Here is a 25,305-nt window from a genome sequence, read left to right on the forward strand (position 1 = left end):
TGTAGTCTGTTAATACAACTTTGAGTCTAATACATTAGAGAGCACAATTTGCAGTCTATTTCTCATTACACTTCTAGTTTAATAAACTACAAATTTGACTATTCCTTTGATTCACTCACCAGTTTTTTTTTCATTCTTTTTCTAGTCTAATAAACTACAAATGGGACTATTCCCTTGGATCACTTACCAGTCTATTTCTCATTCAACTTCTAGTCTAATAAACTACAAATAGTACTATTTCCTTGGTCACCTACCAGTCTATTTCTCATTCATTTTCTAGTCTGATAAACTACAAATATGACTCTTTCCTTGATTCAGTTACCAGTCTATTTTTCATACCACCTCTAGTCTAAGAAACTACAAATGGAACTATTTTCTTGGTCACTTACCAGTCTATTTCTCATTCCACTTTTGTTCTAATCAACTGTAAATTACCTTGGTCCCTTACCAGTCTATTTCCCATTCATTTTCTAGTCTAATGACTAATGACATCCACCCCCCTCGCACCTACTCATCCATGCCGGCCAGGGTGCACCCTCCCCGGCTAGAGAAGGCAGCTTGAGGGGGGTTAAAGTCGGAAGAAATTTTTTTTTTATGAGGCCTAGAGAAAACACTTGTACTGTACTCAGGGCACTCAGGGAATCCATTTTTGTAAGTTTTATCCCATTATACTGTAGAAATATGCATAGAAAAAAGTCAGACCAGGGGGCCGTCTATCCGACGACACTAGCCCCATGTCCCTATGACCCCGGGGGTCAAAACGGCCAAAACGGGGCCAAACTGCACCAAACTCGGGACGGAGTAAGACCTCCAGAAGGCCTACCGAACACAGCTGTCCCCCCATCCATAACACCCCGGGGGGCGAATTTATGGCCCCCCACATTTTTGATAGTCAAATGGAAGGAAGAGACCTAGCAACTTGAAACTCGGTGACTTGATAGCCCTCAAAGGGCCCTCTCTGAAGCCACCTCCCCCAAGTCGATAGACCCCCGGGAGCCAGAGATATGGACCCGCAAATGCAAAAAGTCCCAAAATTTGACTGGCCATAACTCACTCGAAAAGAGGAGAAACAACACCAAACTCTGGTCAAAATTAGACCTTTGGGAGCTCTATCCGACGACACTAGCCCCATGTCTCTATGACCCTGGGGGTCCGAGTTACGGCCCCCCAAAATGTGGAATTTGAACCATTATAACTCAGGAACTGGACCACCCAGGAACTCGAGGGTGGTTGCATACGGTAGGCCCCTCGACCCTCTAAGGATCCCCCGAATTTCAGCCCCGGGTTCCACCGCTTCGCGGAGATATTAGCAAAAAAATAGTACCATCCACCCCCCTCGTACCTACTCATCCATGCCGGCCAGGGTGCACGCTCCCTGGCTAGAAAAGGCAGCTCGAGGGGGGTGGAAGTCGGAAGAAATTTTTTTATGAGGCCTAGAGAAAACAGTTGTACTGTACTCAGGGCACTCAGAGGAATCCATTTTTGTAAGTTTTATCCCTTACAAAAATGAGTGTTGAATTTTGGCACACATGTGCACCACATGTGGTGCGTATCTCACTTTTCATTAAATAGCAACTGTATTTGCAACAAGGAATGAGATCTGCCATGCTGTGGTGTATTGCGAACTTTTTTCCTGATGCGCCCTCCTGGGGTCTTGGACTCTTCCATGAACGATGCACCCACCTGAGGTCTTTCACAGACGAGGTGATGCACCGAATCAGGTGTGTTTGGTTAAAGAGAGTCATCTAAAACCGGCGTTGGGAAGCCCCGGCCCATGAGCTTGGCAGTTTCCAGGCCAGTAACGGAAGGCACCCATCCTTCCTTTCCTGGAGGGGGGCTAACCGTTGGTGTGGACGGTAGAGACGCAAATCATACCTCTGGCTGACCGCCTGGGCCTTCATACTTACCTGGCAGGGGAGACACCATGATCAAGAAGGCGGTTCACCCAGGGCGAGGCTTGCCCATTGCACTCCGGCCATGCTGACCCCTGCGAATTCCCCAAATGCGTGAATCTCGACTGCATAATTTATGGAAGTGGGGGACTGCGTTCGCGCTCTCCCCTGAAATTGTTGGTGAAACAAAGCAGAAGAGGTTTTTTTTGCGTTTTGCGTTTTTTTTTGCGTTTCAGAATGGGGAGTTCTGTCACATGCGTGGTATGTGTTGTGCGCCTGTGAAACAAAGTCAGTTACGCTCTTGAAAAATCGGACCCTGGTGGGTGGTTCAGTTTGAATATAGCACAGACCTTACTTTGAAAGTCGATTGGACTGACTGCAGCCTAGCTGTAGCTGTCTCCATGTTGTTTGGTTGTCCTTTTTCAATTGGTATTAGTTTTGTTGTCGCTTACAGCGCCACCGAGTGGCCTGTCGCAGCGCCCTTTTTCACCTGGCCTCTGACTGAGCCCCTGCACAGGTGTGCCGATTTGGGTGAAGAGATCTCATTCCTTCCTGGAGTTATAGCCATTCGAGCCATCTTGGACACGCCACCTTAGCACGTTTTGAGGTCCCCTCGCCAAGGTGAATGAAAATTTCCACTTTTTTGGGATGATTATTGACAGGCAGACTCCAAAGAAGCTTTCTGTGCTGCTTTGGGTGGGACTGGGCCAAATACCTGGCGCTAGGTTGCAAAAGAAGGTTTTCGACAAAATCCCAAATACCCGAAAATTCCGTCAGAGCGATGAGCCAATCTGAGACCTGCGTCTTGTTCGGCTCGAGCCAAGGATTCCCATGACATAAGGCACGTGGCTCTGCGACGAACCGTTTGGGAATTACGAGCGATGCCGTACTTTCCGTCGCTGCAGTGCCAGCGTCAGGCCGAGCGTGACGAGGCCCGGTGACGTTGCAGACAGGGGAGGGTACTACCATCCCCCAGCGTTTTTAGGTCCCCCAGACTTACCAAAGCCGAGATGGGCATCGCCGTGTCCGGCTTCCTCCCCGCTGCGTCTTAGCGGCATCGCTTCTCGGCCTTTTGGCTAAGATCACGTATCTTGTCGGACGGTTGAGACTGCGATCGCCTCTTGGAGGTTTCCTGACTAGAGATCTTTTTATATCTTGAGTCACACAACTTCGAGAGGTACATTGAACTCTGCTGCTTCGGGCTAAAACAAGTTTTAAGGTAAGGTCTTTTAATTATTTATTTGGTTATTTATTATTGTATTTATTGTTGTTTTAAGTTTTTAGGCTGTTGGTGCCTCCACCATGTCGGCTGCCCGTGCCGGCGTGCGGAGGCACCACAGCGTGCATTTTTTATTCAGGCAGGTTGAGGGGAAGCTCTTTTGAATGTCACGTATGGACTTTTCCAGCAAGCTGATCCAAAAGACCTTAGCTTTTAGATCTGACGACCTGAATTGTTTGATGACTCTGCCCTTGAACAAAGGATTTGATGTTTAATCAAATTAAACAAACCGCTTCCCTGCTTAATGACTTTTGGCAAAGGTTTGATTCAGTTAAAGCCCAGTTCTCCATGTTCACTGTCGAGAAACTTTCTGATAACACACTTAAAACTGTGATTGTAAGAATGTTCAATGAAACAGTGACTGGAGATGATATTTATGTTTGGTTGGGTAGATTTTGCACTGTTCGAGGCCAGCCTGTCAAAGTGTTAGATGAAGATGGCATTTGGACATGCTTCTGGCGAATTCCCATTAAACAATGGGAAGACGCTGGGGGCTACCAGGGCCTGAAACATCTGCCTTCCATGATTGTGCTCTGAGAGAACAGAGGCTACATACCAAACTCAGCAGGAAGGGTTGCAGGTTTGGTCATCTCGCTGAAGCATGCCAAGAGTTAGTATGTGGGAAGTGTAGAGAAATTGGTCACAGTTTGATGATTGTACCAATGGCAGACGGTGCAATCTTTGTGGAGAAACAAACCACCTCTACAGAGACTGCCCTAAAAGTTTTGCCAACAAGCTCAAAATGGCCGCCCCACATGGGCAACAAACGAATGAACAAAGGAAAGAGGAGGCGGTCCCTGAGGTTTTGGCGGGAATTTCAAATTCCCAGCCGGCCTCAGAAATTGGGCAGGAAGGAGGAAGTGGGACGGCTACAGGGGCGGAGGCAACGGAACAGGAAATGGTCATGGAAGGAGAGGAAAGTGAGGAAAAAAACAAATTCCTCACTAGTAACAGTTTCGGATGGGGTGCAGGAATCTACCGGGAGTGAGACAGAGTGTTCACTCCCTAACGCTCAGGTGCAAAAAAGACCTGCGGGGTCTCCTCTGATTGTAACGGAGGAGAAAAAATCTAGGGCAGCATATAAGCTTGATAGTTCTGATTCGGTAGATCTGGAGCGCATGTGGCCCCTAGAGTCCCCCAATGAGGTTTCCTTTTTGCACATTAAGCTAACAGCATCGTCGCCAAAGGAGCCACAAGAGGTTTCCTCTGTGGCCTCTGAAGCGACAGGCATTTGCCCTCCTGATCCCAGCTCGTCTGAGGAAAAGGAAAGGCAAATGCAACAAGATATAACATGATTTTAATCATATCTTTGTAGTCTTTTTACTGTCTTCTGTTTTAAATGTCTTATACCTTTTTAACCCTACTGCTCATGGCCCTCACCATCTCTACTATCAATGTAAGAAGTGTGAGGTCCACCATTAGAGCACAGAGTATTTTGTCCCTTTTAAAATCTTTTAAGTCAGATTTGTTTTTATTACAAGAGTGTTCTCTGCCCTTTTTAACTAGGTACAAGAAAATGGAGGAGCTATGGTCCGCAGGAGCCTCCATATGGAGCGGATCAAATTTTAACAAAAATGACGGAGTTGCGGTTTTAATTAATAATCCTAATATCTTGGTGAAGGGCAGCACTGTGGTGAGGCAAGGCCGGGCACTTTTAGTAAATCTGACCTTTTTAGACAGGGATTTTAATGTTCTTAATGTATATGGTTATGGAAAAGAATGAAAGATATGAGCTTTTAGAAGACTTGCAACCCCACATGCTAGGTAGGGCCCCCCTAATGGTAGCAGGGGATTTTAATTGTGTTTTATCCAAAACAGACAGGAAAAGGGTAGGGGAGGATTTTAGAGTGGACAAAACGTCGGTTTTATTGCAGGGTTTAGTCAGAGATTTTAATTTAGTCGACTGTTTTAAAATTTTGCATCAAAGAGAGGAGGGCTTCACCTGGTTCAGTGGTGATGGTGACAAAGCCTCTCGAATCGACTACGTTTTTACAAGGGACTGCCCGCCGACCGATGCTACATTAACCCCCCTCTTTTTCTCTGATCACATGATGCTGTCTTGCACCCTTTCACTGCCCATGGGTGTGACGGTAGGGGGAGGGCTGTGGAAGCTGAACTGTTCCCTGTTGGAAAACAAGGATATAGTTTTAGAATATAGGGAACAGTTCAGCCAATGGCAGAACCTCCAAGACTTTTACGATACACGTGCACAGTGGTGGGAGATGGTAAAGGACCGGACAAGACAGTTTTTTAGAAAGATAGGGAAAGAAAAGAAGAGTAGGGAAAAGAAACGCATGTTGGGGTTCCAGAAAAGACTACAAAGGTATTTTAATCTTTTAAATAATGGTTTTGATTTTAACGAGGAATTCAGGAAGTAAAAAAAGAAATGTCAGTTTTAGCCAATATAGAAAGTAAAGGGGTCCTTTTAAGAAGTAAAGAGAGAGAAATAGAAGAAGGCGAAAAGTGTACCAGATATTTTTTTAAGAAAATAATAACAAGGGGTGGGGGGTTAACCAGGGTTAAAACAGGGGATAGGGAGGTTAACACAACAAAAGAGATTTTAGAGGATGTGGAAAAATTTTATGGGGCATTATATAGTTTTAAAAAGGTACACTTTGACACTGCAAAAGAAGTTTTACATTTTATTGAGGAAAGGGTTGACTGTCAAAATTAGATTTTAACCCAAGATTTTAACATCTTAGAAATCCAAAAAGCTCTTGGAGGTTTCAAGAAGGGGAAGTCCCCAGGAGTGGATGGACTTCCCCTAGAGTTTTATCTAACATTTTGGGACATTTTAGGACAAGAGCATTTGACAGTTTTTAAAGAGTTTGAGACCCTCGACAGACTTCCAGACAGTTTTAGAATAGGGATAGTTTCTTTACTTCACAAAAAAGGTGACCGGACTGACTTAAAAAACTGGAGACCCATAACACTTTTAAATTTTGATTATAAACTTTTTAGCAAAATTTTAGCAACACGCATGTCAACGGCTTTAGAGGACGTGATTCACCCGGATCAAGCTTGTTCTGTGCCCGGAAGAAAGATAACAGACAGCCTAGTGCTGATCAGAGACGCCATCTGTTATGCGAGAGACAGAAATATTCGGCTAGTAGTCCTAAATTTAGACTTTGAAAAAGCATTTGACCGAGTCTCGCACCAGTACCTTTTTCAGGTACTGCAAAAAATGGGTTTTCCAAAGAGGTTTGTAGCCTGGGTGGGACTGCTGTACAAGGGACTAGTCAGCAAATTCCTTGTAAACGGGCATCTTTCCAAAACTGTGAACATACATGGACGATGTTACTCTTTTAACCACAGACATTTTATCTATACGAAGAGCACTGGACTTGACTGACTGGTACGGTCGGGCCTCGGGCGCCAAACTCAATAGAAACAAGTCTGAGGCCCAGCTCTTCGGGCCGTGGGGGGACGTGGACACAGGAGGACTTGATTTGGTTTTTAAAGACAACGATTTTAAAATTTTAGGTGTTAAATTTGATAAAGAGGGTGGAGGACGGGAAAGCTGGACTGACTTGCTAGGGAAAGTTAGGAAAAGACTAGGGTTTTGGGGACTAAGACAGTTGACGATTGAAGGTAAAATTTTAATTTTTAAATCTGTGATTTTACCTCTGATTTTACTTGTTTGTTCTGTTTTTAGCCCCCCTCGGCAGTTCCAGGTGAAACTGGAGAGGGCGGTGTTTTACTTCCTGTGGGGGTCCAAGTGGGAGCGCATGAAGAGGGAGACAGTCAAGAAAAGGCCAGAGAACGGTGGAAAAGGCCTCCCAGACCCCCACCTGTTTTTAGGCAGCTGCTTCACCGCCCTGCACATCAGTTATGCCATGACCCCATCCAAAGAAAACAAGACGGCTGCAATGGCGCGATTTTGGATGGGGTCTTACCTAAGAACTTTGAAAATTTTACCAGTAGATTTGAAAACCTCAGTGTCTTTTAACTTGCCTAAAGAGTACAGTTTTATAAAAAAGTTTTTAAAGAAATACCTTTTAGAGAGTGAAGATGTCACCATTTTAACTAAACACAAGTCTCTCATTTCTGTTGTGCAGGACCGGGAACCGGTGAGTCCAGTTCCGGGCCTCACACTAAGTGAGGCCAAACAAGTTTGGCGGAATGCGGCTCACCCTGCTCTCCAGAACAGGCACAAGGACTTATCGTGGATGGTGGCTCATGAGATCCTCCCGGTCAGGGCGGTTATGCACTCCAGAGGCATGGCCAAAAACCCCATCTGCCCTCGGTCCGGCTGCAATTCCCCGGAGACCGTCCACCACCTGCTCTGGGACTGCAGCACTGCGCGGGCCCTGTGGGCCAAGACCGGCCCCCTGTATTTCCCGTGCCTACCAGCAGGTGGGGCCCAGTTCGGGTACCAGCTCGCCATCCTTGGGGTGGGCCGGGGCTTGAAGGACTTGACGGCACAGAAATTTACCTCGCTCTGGCTCACCCTCAACGTCATCAAGGATGCCATCTGGGCCACCAGAAACCTGCTGGTGGGGAAGCGCGTTACGGTAACCCTCAATGCATGCGAGCTAAAGGTAACATCAATGCTGCAGGGGTACCGGACGACGATATTCGGACGGGGGGGCCGGGGTCGCACAGAGAGGGTCCCGGCAGGCACCGACCCTGGCTGCCCGTAGATGCACCCTCACCATTCTGGCTACGGGAACAGCGGGCCAGCGGGCCGGAGGAGAGGGGATCTCCGCTGAGCCCGTAAAGTAGCATCTCATGTCCCTGTTCTGGAGAGTGGGGTGAAGACCGACTTGATAAGGACTCACCCCCGGTCTTGCACAACAGATGGTTTTTTTTATTGGTTTTTATCCAATAAATTGGTTTTTATTGTGTTTTATCAATAAAATTGGTTTTATTAACATGCATATGAGGCTTGTTTGCTTTTTTAAATTTGTATTTTACTTTTGAAACCAATCGCACCTTTTAAACACACCCCAAATATGGCCTTTTAAAAACAAGCAAAACACTGTGGTTTTAATCAAATGTTTTTTAACAATGATTGTTTCTTTCATTTTACCATGTGTATTTATTATATATTATATGGCTTGTTTTAATGTGTGCTTGAAAAGAAAAATGTGTGTGAAAGTAAAAATGCAAATGGAAAAAATGTAACTCGTGACAATAAAACTTTTTTGAAAGAAAAAAAATCTGTTCTTATCAGTTTAATATCTGATACGTCCCCCATCCGGGGACTACATATTAAATGGATTTTTAGATCACGGAGCTGGAGCCGGGGCTTGCTCCGTCCACTCCAAGCATCGGCCTGGTATTGCAGTGTCTCCAGGAACGGTGTGCTTTCCCTTTTTGGGGATTGCCGTTTATTGTGTCGAATAGCAGAACAAGGAATGAGATCTGCCATGCTGTGGTGTATTGCAAACTTTTTTCCTGATGCGCCCTCCTGGGGTCTTGGACTCTTCCACGAACGATGCACCCACCTGAGGTCTTTCACAGACGAGGTGATGCATCGAATCAGGTGTGTTTGGTTAAAGAGAGTCATCTAAAACCGGCGTTGGGAAGCACCGGCCCATGAGCTTGGCAGTTTCCAGGCCAGTAATGGAAGGCACCCGTCCTTCCTTTCCTGGAGGGGGGCTAACCGTTGGTGTGGACGGTAGAGACGCAAATCGTACCTCTGGCTGACCGCCTGGGCCTTCATACTAACCTGGCAGGGGAGACACCATGATCAAGAAGGCGGTTCACCCAGGGCGAGGCTTGCCCATTGCACTCCGGCCATGCTGACCCCTGCGAATTCCCCAAATGCGGGAATCTCGACTGCATAATTTATGGTAGTGGGGGACTGCGTTCGCGCTCTCCCCTGAAATTGTTGGTGAAACAAAGCAGAAGAGGTTTTTTCCAGGTTTTTTTTTTTTTGCGTTTCAGAATGGGGAGTTCTGTCACATGCGAGGTATGTGTTGTGCGCCTGTGAAACAACGCTTTCACCGATTTTTACGCTCTTGAAAAATCGGACCCTGGTGGGTGGTTCAGTTCGAATATAGCACAGACCTTACTTTGAAAGTCGATTGGACTGACTGCAGCCTAGCTGTAGCTGTCTCCATGTTGTTTGGTTGTCCTTTTTCAATTGGTATTAATTTTGTTGTCGCTTACAGCGCCACCGAGTGGCCTGTCGCAGCGCCCTTTTTCACCTTGCTTCTGACTGAGCCCCTGCACAGGTGTGCCGATTTGGGTGAAGGGATCTCATTCCTTCCTGGAGTTATAGCCATTCGAGCCATCTCGGACACGCCACGTTAGCACGTTTTGAGGTCCCCTCGCCAAGGTGAATGGAAATTTCCACTTTTTTGGGATGATTATTGACAGGCAGACTCCAGAGAAGCTTTCTGTGCTGCTTTGGGTGGGACTGGGCCAAATACCTGGCGCTAGGTTGCAAAAGAAGGTTTTCGACAAAATCCCAAATACCCGAAAATTCTGTCAGAGCAACGAGCCAATCTGAGACCTGCGTCTGGTTCGGCTCGAGCCAAGGATTCCCATTACATAAGGCACGTGGCTCTGCGACGAACCGTTTGGGAGTTACGAGCGATGCCGTACTTTCCGTCGCTGCAGTGCCAGCGTCAGGCCGAGCGTGACGAGTCCCGGTGACGTTGCAGACAGGGGAGGGTACTACCATCCCCCAGCGTTTTTAGGTCCCCCAGACTTACCAAAGCCGAGATGGGCATCGCCGTGTCCGGCTTCCTGCCCGCTGCGTCTTAGCGGCATCGCTTCTCGGCCTTTTGGCTAAGATCACGTATCTTGTCAGACGGTTTAGACTGCGATCGCCTCTTGGAGGTTTCCTGACTCGAGATCTTTTTATATCTTGAGTCACACAACTTCGAGAGGTACATTGAACTCTGCTGCTTCGGGCTCCAACACGTTTTAAGGTAAGGTCTTTTAATTATTTATTTGGTTATTTATTATTGTATTTATTGTTGTTTTAAGTTTCTAGGCTGTTGGTGCCTCCATCATGTCGGCTGCCCGTGCCGGCGTGCGGAGGCACCACAGCGTGCGCTTTTGTTTTAAAGAGGTGAATGGCAAGCTCCTAGGGATGTCACGTCTTGACTTCTCCAGAAAGTCCTTTTTTTTTTGGAGCGTCCATTCAGGTATAAGTTTGAGGGCTCGTCTACGTGGGTTAAGGGGACATGCGCGCTGACCCCAAAAAATTTTTGACGGACGCGGCGTCAAAAAGGCCAAATTTGAGGCCCCTACATGCCATTCAGCACTTCTCCATAGGGTGGCGCACGGAGCAGTACACCTCAGGTTTAAAACAGTGGCATTTACCCAAATGGGGGGTGTACGTTTTTTTTGCTCACGAAACCTATATTTGTCCATTTGACCTTTAAAGTTACATAATGACCACGGAACCGATGCGGACCCCCGTCGGACCCCCAACCCGGGTCCAACGAACCCATTATTTGTCCATTTGACCATTATATTCACACAATGACTGCGGATCATCTGCAGACCCCTTGCGGACCCCCACCCTGGGTCCCACGAACCCCGTATTTGTCCATTTGACGATTATATTCACACAATGACTGCGGATCATCTGCGGACCACTTGCGGACCCCCACCCTGGGTCCCACGAACCCACTATTTGTCCACTTGACCATTATGTTCACACAATGACTGCGGATCATCTGCGGACCACTTGCGGACCCCCACCCTGGGTCCCACGAACCCACTATTTGACCATTATATTCACGGAATGACCACGGATCACATCCGGAACATTTGCGGACATATCCAAAATTGTGGTGAATGTTAACCAAAATGTCACAGATTTTGCCAAGCTGTAACTCTGCCAAAACGGGGCCAAACTGCACCAAACTCGGGTCAGAGTAAGACCTCCAGAAGGCCTACCGAACACCGCTGCCCCCCATCCATAACACCCCGGGGGGCGAAGTTATTGCCCCACACATTTTTAATAGTCAAATGGAAGGAAGAGACCTAGCAACTTGAAACTCTGGGACTTGATAGCCCTCAAAGGGCCCTCTCTGAAGCCACCTCCCCCAAGTCGATAGACCCCCGGGGGCCAGAGATACGGGCCCGCAAATGCAAAAAGTCCCAAAATTTGACCGGCAATAACTCACCCAAAAAGAGAGGAAAAAACACCAAACTCAGGTCAAAATTAGACCTTTGGGAGCTCTATCCGACTACACCAGCCCCATGTTCCTATGACCCCGGGGGTCCGAGTTACGGCCCCACAAAATGTGGAATTTGAACCGTTATAACTCAGGAACCGGAACACCCAGGAACTCGAGGGTGGTCGCATACGGTAGGCCCCTCGATCCTCTAGGGATCCCCCAAATTTTAGCCTCGGGGTCCACCGCTTCGCGGAGATATTAGCAAAAAATAGTACCATCCACCCCCCTTATACCTACTCATCCATGCCGGCCAGGGTGCACCCTCCCTGGCTAGAAAAGGCAGCTCGAGGGGGTGGAAGTCGGAAGAAAATTTTTTTATGAGGCCTAGAGAAAACACTTGTACTGTACTCAGGGCACTCAGAGGAATCCGTTTTTGTAAGTTTTATCCCATTATACTGTAGAAATATGCATAGAAAAAATGTTGGATTTTGGTTATTTGGTAACCAAAATGTCACAGACTTTGCCAAGCTGTAACTCCGCCAAAACGGGGCCAAACTGCACCAAACTCGGGTCAGAGTAAGAACTCCAGAAGGCCTACCGAACACCGCTGCCCCCCCCATCCATAACACCCCGGGGGCGGAGTTATGGCCCCCACATTTTTGATAGTCAAATGGAAGGAAGAGACCTAGCGACTTGAAACTTGGTGACTTGATAGCCCTCGAAGGGCCCTCTCTGAAGCCACCTCCCCCAAGTCGATAGACCCCCGGGGGCCAGAGATATGGACCCGCAAATGCAAAATTTGACCGGCCATAACTCACTCGGAAAGAAGGGAAACAACACCAAACTCTGGTCAAAATTAGACCTTTGGGAGCTCTATCCGACGACACCAGCCCCATGTTCCTATGACCCCGGGCGTCCGAGTTATGGCCCCCAAAATGTGGGATTTGAACCGTTATAACTCAGGAACCGGACCACCCAGGAACTCGAGGGTGGTCGCATTTATATAAATGCATTATATAAGAAAAATAAAATAAATAAATAAACATGTTCAGAAAGATTCAGAGCAAACTGATATTAACCTTAACTATAATTATTTACAAAAAAAAAGAAAAAAGAAAAATGGAACAGGCTATCAAAACAAATAAAAAGATAACCTTACTTTTTTATCGTAGAAATAAAAGGAGTAGAACAATTATCATAACAAATATCAAAACAAACAATTTAAATAGCTACATAAATTATTTACGGGGATTTTTTTTTTAACTTCTCCAGTCTCTTTTTTTACTTGCTGCACCAGCTTTTTAGACGCTATTTCCTGTGGTGATTTAAGTGGGGAGTTCTTCACCATCAGTCTGCGTCTGAGGACCATCTTCATTAATGTGCTTCTTTCCTTATAGAAATAATAAGAAAGGCAAAGTGTTAGTGAACATGTCTACTTGTCACAAACAGTTAAACCAATCCATGGGAAATTGTACTTACTGAAGCAGATTTCCCAGACTTCTGGCCTTCTTCGGCATCGGGAGGGCTGTCGGAGAGCGTTGGGCTGGTGGATGAGGACTTTTCCTCAGCTGGCATCTTGTGGGGTTTTGTCGTCTTTCTTCTCTTGGCACCTTGCTGCCTTGGACTATCAGCTTCCTCACCCACCACAGCTGTATCAAAGAGGCGACGGTGTTCTGCTGCCTGCTTTGCATTAAGGTTGAGGGCATAAAACCTGTCAGCTGTGGTGGTGTCGTGGCACATGAACTGTGCCACTTTGTGCCTATCTTCCGGGCAGTGAGTGTTCTTTGCCTTTTTGGAGAGAGAACAGCATAGGCAAAGAGTTAGAAAAAAACACACCAGAAACTCATAAAGCCGGAACAAGTACAGGAATGCTTACATGGGTGGCGATGGCAGTCCTCACATCAGTAAATGTGGGTGTGCCTGGTAACCCCATGCTCGCCCACGCATCCTGAAAATACTTGTTCAAGTTTTTGCAGGAGCTGGCCTTTGAGGTAAAGAAGAAATAGTTTGCAACTCGTCCCCCTACCAAGTTGGACCGGAGTGAAAGGAATTCCTCAAGCCACCCATACTCCTCCTGGTCCAGGGCCAGCTGGGCTGATCCAAAGGCCTGGTTGGTCTTGTGGGCTGATATCTTTAGAAACAGTGAGAAGTGGCATAAGCTGAGTTTTATTTTAAAGAAAACCATGTGGACAACGAGAGACAGAGAGAAAGAGAACCACTCACATTAATGACAAAGTGGCCTTCTGTAGCTGTCGCACGGGCATCCTCCACCTCTTTAATTGTTACATTTTGGAACACCCCTCCACGGTGACCATAAATGCTGGCCCAGTAAGTGGTGAGGTGTCCATAAAAAGACCATTGGTCCTTTTTCTCAGGACTAGTCTTCAGACGATCTTCACAGAAAAAAAGAGAAGCATAAAGGATCACATTGATCGCCAAATAATGAGAGGAGAAAGGATTCAAAAACTTACCCAGAATCTCAGAAAAATTTTTCCCGGCAAGCTCGCAGTGTGGCTTTAGGGATCAGGCGGGCCTCCTTGGCTTGTTTTACAGCCAGCTCGTGGACTGCCACGCTGCGCTTTACTGGGCGGGTCAAGTTCTGGATTTCCCTCCTAATCCCAATGAAAGCCACACGGGAGAGCCGGCATGTGGGCGGCGGGGTCTCATTAAGATATTTGAGGAACTGTGCCACATTTTTTAGGTAATGGTGCACAGTTGGCTCTGCAATGTTGCATTTCCTTAAAAAAGACAGCCAGGACCGGACCTTTGCCCTGTTGTCCAAAAACATCAAGCTGGCCAGATTGGTCTGGCCAGCTGACATATATGAAATAAAAAATTTTATTCTAAAAATCTTTGAGGACACATTATTTATTAATTTCGGAGTGGGGTTGATGCCCTCCCAGTGGGCCCTGGACTCCTCAATGAGCTGATCTGCAAAAAGAAAGCACAAGAGAAGGACCAGGTGAGTCAGGTCGATAACTAAGAGGTAAACACTAACAAACATTATTATTATTATTATTATATTAAATTAAATTAAATTAAATATATAATAAATTATATATATATATATATATATATATATATATATATATATACATACATAATATGTGTGTGTATATGTATAATTATATTACTATAATTTTCTAGTCTAATAAACTACAAATGGTACTATTTCCTTGGTCACTTATCAGTCTATTTCTCATTTCTCTTGTAGTCTAACAAACTATAAATGGGGCTATTTCCTTGGTTCACTTACCAGTCTATTTCTAATTCAACTTCTAGTCTAATGAACAACAAATGAGATTATTTCCTTGGTTCACTTACCAGTCTATTTCTCAGGTAACTTCTAGTCTAATAATCTACAAATAGGAGATTTATTAATGAAAGTTATTGTATGGTGTTATCAAAGTGACAAGTGTCATACTCACTTAGGGCTGGCAAGTGGTCCGGAAAGGGGTATGGTGCATCGGAGGAGTGGGCCTTCTTTGAAGGCCCGGCGACCTCCTCCTCGGGTCCTGTGGCTGGCTCTGCCTCAGGCCTGGTGGCTGGCTCTTCATCTAGTCTGTCAACCTGCGACTCTGAGCACTCCTCCCCAGGGCTATTGAGGGCCGATAGCAGACTATGTGTTGCCCGTGCAACCTGCCTAGAGGGGGTGGGATTTGACCGCTTCCTCAGCTGCCGGTACCGCCGTGAGAAGCTCTCCCAGAAGCAATGGATAGGAGAAGCTTGCGCTCCTTCACATTCCGCACCTTGTGAAAGACACGAAGGTGTTGGCTTAGCTGATTATAGCCACGAAAGCACAAGGGACAGTCGTCCAAAGCCATATCTACTTTTGTTAAAACACTAAAGGATGAATAGCAAAAGGATGAATGCAAGGGACACTGCCCAAGCATTGGTTACTTATATAACTTTTTAGGTCCCATTTGTAGTCTGTTAATACAACTTTGAGTCTAATACATTAGAGAGCACAATTTGCAGTCTATTTCTCATTACACTTCTAGTTTAATAAACTACAAATTTGACTATTCCTTTGATTCACTCACCAGTTTTTTTTTCATTCTTTTTCTAGTCTAATAAACTACAAATGGGACTATTCCCTTGGATCACTTACCAGTCTATTTCTCATTCAACTTCTAGTCTAATAAACTACAAATAGTACTATTTCCTTGGTCACCTACCAGTCTATTTCTCATTCATTTTCTAGTCTGATAAACTACAAATATGACTCTTTCCTTGATTCAGTTACCAGTCTATTTTTCATACCACCTCTAGTCTAAGAAACTACAAATGGAACTATTTTCTTGGTCACTTACCAGTCTATTTCTCATTCCACTTTTGTTCTAATAAACTGTAAATTACCTTGGTCCCTTACCAGTCTATTTCCCATTCATTTTCTAGTCTAATGACTAATGACATCCACCCCCCTCGCACCTACTCATCCATGCCGGCCAGGGTGCACCCTCCCCGGCTAGAAAAGGCAGCTTGAGGGGGGTGGAAGTCGGAAGAAATTTTTTTTTTATGAGGCCTAGAGAAAACACTTGTACTGTACTCAGGGCACTCAGGGAATCCATTTTTGTAAGTTTTATCCCATTATACTGTAGAAATATGCATAGAAAAAAGTCAGACCAGGGGGCCGTCTATCCGACGACACTAGCCCCATGTCCCTATGACCCCGGGGGTCAAAACGGCCAAAACGGGGCCAAACTGCACCAAACTCGGGACGGAGTAAGACCTCCAGAAGGCCTACCGAACACAGCTGTCCCCCCATCCATAACACCCCGGGGGGCGAATTTATGGCCCCCCACATTTTTGATAGTCAAATGGAAGGAAGAGACCTAGCAACTTGAAACTCGGTGACTTGATAGCCCTCAAAGGGCCCTCTCTGAAGCCACCTCCCCCAAGTCGATAGACCCCCGGGAGCCAGAGATATGGACCCGCAAATGCAAAAAGTCCCAAAATTTGACTGGCCATAACTCACTCGAAAAGAGGAGAAACAACACCAAACTCTGGTCAAAATTAGACCTTTGGGAGCTCTATCCGACGACACTAGCCCCATGTCCCTATGACCCTGGGGGTCCGAGTTACGGCCCCCCAAAATGTGGAATTTGAACCATTATAACTCAGGAACTGGACCACCCAGGAACTCGAGGGTGGTTGCATACGGTAGGCCCCTCGACCCTCTAAGGATCCCCCGAATTTCAGCCCCGGGTTCCACCGCTTCGCGGAGATATTAGCAAAAAAATAGTACCATCCACCCCCCTCGTACCTACTCATCCATGCCGGCCAGGGTGCACGCTCCCTGGCTAGAAAAGGCAGCTCGAGGGGGGTGGAAGTCGGAAGAAATTTTTTTATGAGGCCTAGAGAAAACAGTTGTACTGTACTCAGGGCACTCAGAGGAATCCATTTTTGTAAGTTTTATCCCATAGTACTGTAGAATTTGCATAAAAATGAGCGTTGAATTTTGGCACACATGTGCACCACATGTGGTGCGTATCTCACTTTTCATTAAATAGCAACTGTATTTGCAACAAGGAATGAGATCTGCCATGCTGTGGTGTATTGCGAACTTTTTTCCTGATGCGCCCTCCTGTGGTCTTGGACTCTTCCATGAACGATGCACCCACCTGAGGTCTTTCACAGACGAGGTGATGCACCAAATCAGGTGTGTTTGGTTAAAGAGAGTCATCTAAAACCGGCGTTGGGAAGCCCCGGCCCATGAGCTTGGCAGTTTCCAGGCCAGTAACGGAAGGCACCCATCCTTCCTTTCCTGGAGGGGGGCTAACCGTTGGTGTGGACGGTAGAGACGCAAATCATACCTCTGGCTGACCGCCTGGGCCTTCATACTTACCTGGCAGGGGAGACACCATGATCAAGAAGGCGGTTCACCCAGGGCGAGGCTTGCCCATTGCACTCCGGCCATGCTGACCCCTGCGAATTCCCCAAATGCGTGAATCTCGACTGCATAATTTATGGTAGTGGGGGACTGCGTTCGCGCTCTCCCCTGAAATTGTTGGTGAAACAAAGCAGAAGAGGTTTTTTTTGCGTTTTGCGGTTTTTTTTGCGTTTCAGAATGTGGAGTTCTGTCACATGCGAGGTATGTGTTGTGCGCCTGTGAAACAAAGTCAGTTACGCTCTTGAAAAATCGGACCCTGGTGGGTGGTTCAGTTCGAATATAGCACAGACCTTACTTTGAAAGTCGATTGGACTGACTGCAGCCTAGCTGTAGCTGTCTCCATGTTGTTTGGTTGTCCTTTTTCAATTGGTATTAATTTTGTTGTCGCTTACAGCGCCACCGAGTGGCCTGTCGCAGCGCCCTTTTTCACCTTGCTTCTGACTGAGCCCCTGCACAGGTGTGCCGATTTGGGTGAAGGGATCTCATTCCTTGCTGGAGTTATAGCCATTCGAGCCATCTCGGACACGCCACGTTAGCACGTTTTGAGGTCCCCTCGCCAAGGTGAATGGAAATTTCCACTTTTTTGGGATGATTATTGACAGGCAGACTCCAGAGAAGCTTTCTGTGCTGCTTTGGGTGGGACTGGGCCAAATACCTGGCGCTAGGTTGCAAAAGAAGGTTTTCGACAAAATCCCAAATACCCGAAAATTCTGTCAGAGCGACGAGCCAATCTGAGACTTGCGTCTGGTTCGGCTCGAGCCAAGGATTCCCATTACATAAGGGTACTACCATCCCCCAGCGTTTTTAGGTCCCCCAGACTTACCAAAGCCGAGATGGGCATCGCCGTGTCCGGCTTCCTGCCCGCTGCGTCTTAGCGGCATCGCTTCTCGGCCTTTTGGCTAAGATCACGTATCTTGTCAGACGGTTTAGACTGCGATCGCCTCTTGGAGGTTTCCTGACTCGAGATCTTTTTATATCTTGAGTCACACAACTTCGAGAGGTACATTGAACTCTGCTGCTTCGGGCTCCAACACGTTTTAAGGTAAGGTCTTTTAATTATTTATTTGGTTATTTATTATTGTATTTATTGTTGTTTTAAGTTTCTAGGCTGTTGGTGCCTCCATCATGTCGGCTGCCCGTGCCGGCGTGCGGAGGCACCACAGCGTGCGCTTTTATTTTAAAGAGGTGAATGGCAAGCTCCTAGGAATGTCACATCTTGACTTCTCCAGAAAGTCCTTTTTTTTTTGGAGCGTCCATTCAGGTATAAGTTTGAGGGCTCGTGTACGTGGGTTAAGGGGACCTGCGCGCTGACCCCAAAAAATTTTTGACGGACGCGGCGTCGATGTCTGCCGGACCGCGCCGGCCCACGGGAGACCCCTGACCGGCGCAGGTGGATCTGGACCCCCGAGGGGCCCCGCGGAAGCCCACCCAAATTTGAGGCCCCTACATGCCATTCAGCACTTCTCCATAGGGTGGCGCACGGAGCAGTACACCTCAGGTTTAAAACAGTGGCATTTACACGAATGGGGGGTGTACGATTTTTTTGCCCACGAAACCTATATTTGTCCATTTGACCTTTAAAGTTACAGAATGACCACGGAACCGATGCGGACCCCCGTCGGACCCCCAACCCGGGTCCCACGAACCCATTATTTGTCCATTTGACCATTATATTCACACAATGACTGCGGATCATCTGCAGACCCCTTGCGGACCCCCACCCTGGGTCCCACGAACCCTGTATTTGTCCATTTGACCATTATATTCACACAATGACTGCGGATCATCTGCGGACCACTTGCGGACCCCCACCCTGGGTCCCACGAACCCACTATTTGTCCATTTGACCATTATGTTCACACAATGACTGCGGATCATCTGCGGACCACTTGCGGACCCCCACCCTGGGTCCCACGAACCCACTATTTGTTCATTTGACCATTATATTCACGGAATGACCACGGATAACATCCGGAACATTTGCGGACATATCCAAAATTGTGGTGAATGTTAACCAAAATGTCACAGACTTTGCCAAGCTGTAACTCTGCCAAAACGGGGCCAAACTGCACCAAACTCGGGTCAGAGTAAGACCTCCAGAAGGCCTACCGAACACCGCTGCCCCCCATCCATAACACCCCGGGGGGCGAAGTTATTGCCCCACACATTTTTAATAGTCAAATGGAAGGAAGAGACCTAGCAACTTGAATCTCGGTGACTTGATAGCCCTCAAAGGGCCCTCTCTGAAGCCACCTCCCCCAAGTCGATAGACCCCCGGGGGCCAGAGATACGGGCCCGCAAATGCAAAAAGTCCCAAAATTTGACTGGCAATAACTCACCCAAAAAGAGAGGAAAAAACACCAAACTCAGGTCAAAATTAGACCTTTGGGAGCTCTATCCGACTACACCAGCCCCATGTTCCTTTGACCCCGGGGGTCCGAGTTACGGCCCCACAAAATGTGGAATTTGAACCGTTATAACTCAGTAACCGGAACACCCAGGAACTCGAGGGTGGTCGCATACGGTAGGCCCCTCGATCCTCTAGGGATCCCCCGAATTTTAGCCTCGGGGTCCATCGCTTCGCGGAGATATTAGCAAAAAATAGTACCATCCACCCCCCTCATACCTACTCATCCATGCCGGCCAGGGTGCACCCTCCCTGGCTAGAAAAGGCAGCTCGAGGGGGTGGAAGTCGGAAGAAAATTTTTTTATGAGGCCTAGAGAAAACACTTGTACTGTACTCAGGGCACTCAGAGGAATCCGTTTTTGTAAGTTTTATCCCATTATACTGTAGAAATATGCATAGAAAAAATGTTGGATTTTGGTTATTTGGTAACCAAAATGTCACAGATTTTGCCAAGCTGTAACTCCGCCAAAACGGGTCCAAACTGCACCAAACTCGGGTCAGAGTAAGAACTCCAGAAGGCCTACCGAACACCGCTGCCCCCCCCATCCATAACACCCCGGGGGCGGAGTTATGGCCCCCCACATTTTTGATAGTCAAATGGAAGGAAGAGACCTAGCGACTTGAAACTTGGTGACTTGATAGCCCTCGAAGGGCCCTCTCTGAAGCCACCTCCCCCAAGTCGATAGACCCCCGGGGGCCAGAGATATGGACCCGCAAATGCAAAAAGTCCCAAAATTTGACCGGCCATAACTCACTCGGAAAGAAGGGAAACAACACCAAACTCTGGTCAAAATTAGACCTTTGGGAGCTCTATCCGACGACACCAGCCCCATGTTCCTATGACCCCGGGCGTCCGAGTTACGGCCCCCAAAATGTGGGATTTGAACTGTTATAACTCAGGAACCGGACCACCCAGGAACTCGAGGGTGGTCGCATTTATATAAATGCATTATATAAGAAAAATAAAATAAATAAATAAACATGTTCAGAAAGATTCAGAGCAAACTGATATTAACCTTAACTATAACTATTTACAAAAAAAAAGAAAAAAGAAAAATGGAACAGGCTATCAAAACAAATAAAAAGATAACCTTACTTTTTTATCGTAGAAATAAAAGGAGTAGAACAATTATCATAACAAATATCAAAACAAACAATTTAAATAGCTACATAAATTATTTACGGGGATTTTTTTTTTAATTTCTCCAGTCTCTTTTTTTACTTGCTGCACCAGCTTTTTAGACGCTATTTCCTGTGGTGATTTAAGTGGGGAGTTCTTCACCATCAGTCTGCGTCTGAGGACCATCTTCATTAATGTGCTTCTTTCCTTATAGAAATAATAAGAAAGGCAAAGTGTTAGTGAACATGTCTACTTGTCACAAACAGTTAAACCAATCCATGGGAAATTGTACTTACTGAAGCAGATTTCCCAGACTTCTGGCCTTCTTCGGCATCGGGAGGGCTGTCGGAGAGCGTTGGGCTGGTGGATGAGGACTTTTCCTCAGCTGGCATCTTGTGGGGTTTTGTCGTCTTTCTTCTCTTGGCACCTTGCTGCCTTGGACTATCAGCTTCCTCACCCACCACAGCTGTATCAAAGAGGCGACGGTGTTCTGCTGCCTGCTTTGCATTAAGGTTGAGGGCATAAAACCTGTCAGCTGTGGTGGTGTCGTGGCACATGAACTGTGCCACTTTGTGCCTATCTTCCGGGCAGTGAGTGTTCTTTGCCTTTTTGGAGAGAGAACAGCATAGGCAAAGAGTTAGAAAAAAACACACCAGAAACTCATAAAGCCGGAACAAGTACAGGAATGCTTACATGGGTGGCGATGGCAGTCCTCACATCAGTAAATGTGGGTGTGCCTGGTAACCCCATGCTCGCCCACGCATCCTGAAAATACTTGTTCAAGTTTTTGCAGGAGCTGGCCTTTGAGGTAAAGAAGAAATAGTTTGCAACTCGTCCCCCTACCAAGTTGGACCGGAGTGAAAGGAATTCCTCAAGCCACCCATACTCCTCCTGGTCCAGGGCCAGCTGGGCTGATCCAAAGGCCTGGTTGGTCTTGTGGGCTGATATCTTTAGAAACAGTGAGAAGTGGCATAAGCTGAGTTTTATTTTAAAGAAAACCATGTGGACAACGAGAGACAGAGAGAAAGAGAACCACTCACATTAATGACAAAGTGGCCTTCTGTAGCTGTCGCACGGGCATCCTCCACCTCTTTAATTGTTACATTTTGGAACACCCCTCCACGGTGACCATAAATGCTGGCCCAGTAAGTGGTGAGGTGTCCATAAAAAGACCATTGGTCCTTTTTCTCAGGACTAGTCTTCAGACGATCTTCACAGAAAAAAAGAGAAGCATAAAGGATCACATTGATCGCCAAATAATGAGAGGAGAAAGGATTCAAAAACTTACCCAGAATCTCAGAAAAAATTTTTTGGCAGAGTCCCGGCAAGCTCGCAGTGTGGCTTTAGGGATCAGGCGGGCCTCCTTGGCTTGTTTTACAGCCAGCTCGTGGACTGCCACGCTGCGCTTTACTGGGCGGGTCAAGTTCTGGATTTCCCTCCTAATCCCAATGAAAGCCACACGGGAGAGCCGGCATGTGGGCGGCGGGGTCTCATTAAGATATTTGAGGAACTGTGCCACATTTTTTAGGTAATGGTGCACAGTTGGCTCTGCAATGTTGCATTTCCTTAAAAAAGACAGCCAGGACCGGACCTTTGCCCTGTTGTCCAAAAACATCAAGCTGGCCAGATTGGTCTGGCCAGCTGACATATATGAAATAAAAAATTTTATTCTAAAAATCTTTGAGGACACATTATTTATTAATTTCGGAGTGGGGTTGATGCCCTCCCAGTGGGCCCTGGACTCCTCAATGAGCTGATCTGCAAAAAGAAAGCACAAGAGAAGGACCAGGTGAGTCAGGTCGATAACTAAGAGGTAAACACTAACAAACATCATTATTATTATTATTATATTAAATTAAATTAAATTAAATATATAATAAAATATATATATATATATATATATATATATATATATATATATATATATATATATATATATATACATACATAATATGTGTGTGTATATGTATAATTATATTACTATAATTTTCTAGTCTAATAAACTACAAATGGTACTATTTCCTTGGTCACTTATCAGTCTATTTCTCATTTCTCTTGTAGTCTAACAAACTATAAATGGGGCTATTTCCTTGGTTCACTTACCAGTCTATTTCTAATTCAACTTCTAGTCTAATGAACAACAAATGAGATTATTTCCTTGGTTCACTTACCAGTCTATTTCTCAGGTAACTTCTAGTCTAATAATCTACAAATAGGAGATTTATTAATGAAAGTTATTGTATGGTGTTATCAAAGTGACAAGTGTCATACTCACTTAGGGCTGGCAAGTGGTCCGGAAAGGGGTATGGTGCATCGGAGGAGTGGGCCTTCTTTGAAGGCCCGGCGACCTCCTCCTCGGGTCCTGTGGCTGGCTCTGCCTCAGGCCTGGTGGCTGGCTCTTCATCTAGTCTGTCAACCTGCGACTCTGAGCACTCCTCCTCCCCAGGGCTGTCGAGGGCCGATAGCAGACTATGTGTTGCCCGTGCAACCTGCCTAGAGGGGGTGGGATTTGACCACTTCCTCAGCTGCCGGTACCGCCGTGAGAAGCTCTCCCAGAAGCAATGGATAGGAGAAGCTTGCGCTCCTTCACATTCCGCACCTTGTGAAAGACACGAAGGTGTTGGCTTAGCTGATTATAGCCACGAAAGCACAAGGGACAGTCGTCCAAAGCCATATCTACTTTTGTTAAAACACTAAAGGATGAATTGCAAAAGGATGAATGCAAGGGACACTGCCCAAGCATTGGTTACTTATATAACTTTTTAGGTCCCATTTGTAGTCTGTTAATACAACTTTGAGTCTAATACATTAGAGAGCACAATTTGCAGTCTATTTCTCATTACACTTCTAGTTTAATAAACTACAAATTTGACTATTCCTTTGATTCACTCACCAGTTTTTTTTTCATTCTTTTTCTAGTCTAATAAACTACAAATGGGACTATTCCCTTGGATCACTTACCAGTCTATTTCTCATTCAACTTCTAGTCTAATAAACTACAAATAGTACTATTTCCTTGGTCACCTACCAGTCTATTTCTCATTCATTTTCTAGTCTGATAAACTACAAATATGACTCTTTCCTTGATTCAGTTACCAGTCTATTTTTCATACCACCTCTAGTCTAAGAAACTACAAATGGAACTATTTTCTTGGTCACTTACCAGTCTATTTCTCATTCCACTTTTGTTCTAATAAACTGTAAATTACCTTGGTCCCTTACCAGTCTATTTCCCATTCATTTTCTAGTCTAATGACTAATGACATCCACCCCCCTCGCACCTACTCATCCATGCCGGCCAGGGTGCACCCTCCCCGGCTAGAGAAGGCAGCTTGAGGGGGGTGGAAGTCGGAAGAAATTTTTTTTTTATGAGGCCTAGAGAAAACAGTTGTACTGTACTCAGGGCACTCAGGGAATCCATTTTTGTAAGTTTTATCCCATTATACTGTAGAAATATGCATAGAAAAAAGTCAGACCAGGGGGCCGTCTATCCGACGACACTAGCCCCATGTCCCTATGACCCCGGGGGTCAAAACGGCCAAAACGGGGCCAAACTGCACCAAACTCGGGACGGAGTAAGACCTCCAGAAGGCCTACCGAACACAGCTGTCCCCCCATCCATAACACCCCGGGGGGCGAATTTATGGCCCCCCACATTTTTGATAGTCAAATGGAAGGAAGAGACCTAGCAACTTGAAACTCGGTGACTTGATAGCCCTCAAAGGGCCCTCTCTGAAGCCACCTCCCCCAAGTCGATAGACCCCCGGGAGCCAGAGATATGGACCCGCAAATGCAAAAAGTCCCAAAATTTGACTGGCCATAACTCACTCGAAAAGAGGAGAAACAACACCAAACTCTGGTCAAAATTAGACTTTTGGGAGCTCTATCCGACGACACTAGCCCCATGTCCCTATGACCCTGGGGGTCCGAGTTACGGCCCCCCAAATTGTGGAATTTGAACCATTATAACTCAGGAACTGGACCACCCAGGAACTCGAGGGTGGTTGCATACGGTAGGCCCCTCGACCCTCTAAGGATCCCCCGAATTTCAGCCCCGGGTTCCACCGCTTCGCGGAGATATTAGCAAAAAAATAGTACCATCCACCCCCCTCGTACCTACTCATCCATGCCGGCCAGGGTGCACGCTCCCTGGCTAGAAAAGGCAGCTCGAGGGGGGTGGAAGTCGGAAGAAATTTTTTTATGAGGCCTAGAGAAAACAGTTGTACTGTACTCAGGGCACTCAGAGGAATCCATTTTTGTAAGTTTTATCCCTTACAAAAATGAGCGTTGAATTTTGGCACACATGTGCACCACATGTGGTGCGTATCTCACTTTTCATTAAATAGCAACTGTATTTGCAACAAGGAATGAGATCTGCCATGCTGTGGTGTATTGCGAACTTTTTTCCTGATGCGCCCTCCTGGGGTCTTGGACTCTTCCATGAACGATGCACCCACCTGAGGTCTTTCACAGACGAGGTGATGCACCGAATCAGGTGTGTTTGGTTAAAGAGAGTCATCTAAAACCGGCGTTGGGAAGCCCCGGCCCATGAGCTTGGCAGTTTCCAGGCCAGTAACGGAAGGCACCCATCCTTCCTTTCCTGGAGGGGGGCTAACCGTTGGTGTGG

The 25,305-nt window shown here is 46.5% G+C and overlaps 3 non-coding genes and 1 pseudogene across 3 annotated transcripts; all 4 read left to right on the top strand.

The window, feature by feature from the left end:
* The first annotated feature begins 1,899 nt into the window (after window positions 1–1,899).
* On the top strand, window positions 1,900–2,063 carry LOC132134418 (U1 spliceosomal RNA). The gene has a single exon (XR_009429572.1). It is a non-coding gene; the product is annotated as a U1 spliceosomal RNA (small nuclear RNA).
* A 6,246-nt stretch (window positions 2,064–8,309) lies between these two features.
* Window positions 8,310–8,486, top strand: LOC132134421 (U2 spliceosomal RNA; annotated as a pseudogene).
* A 351-nt stretch (window positions 8,487–8,837) lies between these two features.
* On the top strand, window positions 8,838–9,001 carry LOC132134429 (U1 spliceosomal RNA). Its single transcript, XR_009429577.1, has one exon. It is a non-coding gene; the product is annotated as a U1 spliceosomal RNA (small nuclear RNA).
* An 8,097-nt stretch (window positions 9,002–17,098) lies between these two features.
* On the top strand, window positions 17,099–17,262 carry LOC132134414 (U1 spliceosomal RNA). Its single transcript, XR_009429568.1, has one exon. It is a non-coding gene; the product is annotated as a U1 spliceosomal RNA (small nuclear RNA).
* The last annotated feature ends 8,043 nt before the right edge of the window (window positions 17,263–25,305 follow it).

Source organism: Carassius carassius, unplaced genomic scaffold (assembly GCF_963082965.1).
Source record: "Carassius carassius unplaced genomic scaffold, fCarCar2.1 SCAFFOLD_124, whole genome shotgun sequence".
Lineage (NCBI taxonomy): Eukaryota > Metazoa > Chordata > Actinopteri > Cypriniformes > Cyprinidae > Carassius > Carassius carassius.